Source organism: Aptenodytes forsteri, unplaced genomic scaffold (assembly GCF_000699145.1).
Source record: "Aptenodytes forsteri isolate BGI_AS27 unplaced genomic scaffold, ASM69914v1 Scaffold236, whole genome shotgun sequence".
Lineage (NCBI taxonomy): Eukaryota > Metazoa > Chordata > Aves > Sphenisciformes > Spheniscidae > Aptenodytes > Aptenodytes forsteri.
The window spans coordinates 3,038,607-3,040,318 of record NW_008794456.1 but is presented as its reverse complement, the minus strand read 5'-3'; positions in this window follow the sequence as shown (position 1 = coordinate 3,040,318).

Sequence of the window (1,712 nt, the reverse complement as noted above, 5' to 3'; positions counted from 1 at the left end):
GATAGGACGAGAGGAAACGGCCTCAAGTTGTGCCAGGGGAGGTTTAGATTGGACGTGAGGAAAAATGTCTTTACTGAAAGAGTGGTGAAACATTGGACCAGGCTGCCCAGGGAAGTGGTGGAGTCCCCATCCCTGGAGGTATTTAAAAGACGAGTAGATGAGGCACTTAGGGACATGGTTTAGTGGGCATGGTGGTGTTGGGTCGACGGTTGGACTCGATGATCTTAGAGGTCTTTCCAACCTCAGTGATTCTATGATTCTGTGATTCTCCTGCCCGCCGCAGGCTTTAAGCGTTGGCAGGCGGTGATTAAGTAAGGCCTTGAGCGCGTTAAGCTTGGCACCTGGGCGGTGGTACTTAGCACTTGCGTCCCTTCCTAATCTTTCCACCAGGTGAATTTCCTTTTCACCTCTTCCTTCGCGTCGGCCTTTCGTCCTCCGGCAACTGAGGAAAGCGCGTCTTTGGGAGACCAAATGGGGTCGGAGGAGAGCCACGCTGGTTGGGGTGAACCGCGGTATAAAAGCCTCGCGTCACTGATGGCACCTCGGACCTTAAGCCCGGTCTGAGGGAAATCATCGGATCCCCGCCACGCTTGCTTTGCCCTGGGAGGCACCAGCTTTGCCGTGAGAGGACAGGAGACCTCTCTAGCCAAGCTGGTGTTGGGAAAAGTGCTGGGTTTGTTGGTTTTTTTAGAAAAACAGTGTTGACCTGAATGTTGCTTTAATGTTGACGCCGACAGAGCAGCCGGGGTGGGATTCATTTGAGTAAAAACCTGCAAATTGGCAGGAGTCTTTGGACGTCGTGTTAACTCCCTGGTTGTGAGGGAAGGCGAAGTGGACCTCAGCCTGGGCTCAGCCTCCAAAACCACCTCCCTGCCAGCATCCTCCTCCCGACCCGGACCGTCCATGGGTCCTTCTCTCCAACATGAATTTGATGCGTTTCGACTGCTGGTATTTCCTACTCCTTCAGCCGCGTGAAGGGCTCCTGCCGGGGAAGCAGCCCTGTTCTCCAACCCAGCGTCGGGATGCCCACGGATGGACATCCCACACCTCCCTGCCCAAATGGGGTCGGAGGAGAGCCACGCTGGTTGGGGTGAACCGCGGTATAAAAGCCTCGCGTCACTGATGGCACCTCGGACCTTAAGCCCGGTCTGAGGGAAATCATCGGATCCCCGCCACGCTTGCTTTGCCCTGGGAGGCACCAGCTTTGCCGTGAGAGGACAGGAGACCTCTCTAGCCAAGCTGGTGTTGGGAAAAGTGCTGGGTTTGTTGGTTTTTTTAGAAAAACAGTGTTGACCTGAATGTTGCTTTAATGTTGACGCCGACAGAGCAGCTGGGGTGGGATTCATTTGAGTAAAAACCTGCAAATTGGCAGGAGTCTTTGGACGTCGTGTTAACTCCCTGGTTGTGAGGGAAGGCGAAGTGGACCTCAGCCTGGGCTCAGCCTCCAAAACCACCTCCCTGCCAGCATCCTCCTCCCGACCCGGACCGTCCATGGGTCCTTCTCTCCAACATGAATTTGATGCGTTTCGACTGCTGGTATTTCCTACTCCTTCAGCCGCGTGAAGGGCTCCTGCCAGGGAAGCAGCCCTGTTCTCCAACCCAGCGTCGGGATGCCACGGATGGACCATCCCACACCTCCCTGCCCCGTTCCCTGCAGCCCGGACGGCCGCTCCCCCAAACCGCCTGCCTTCCCAGCCTTGCGGCCCCAGCAC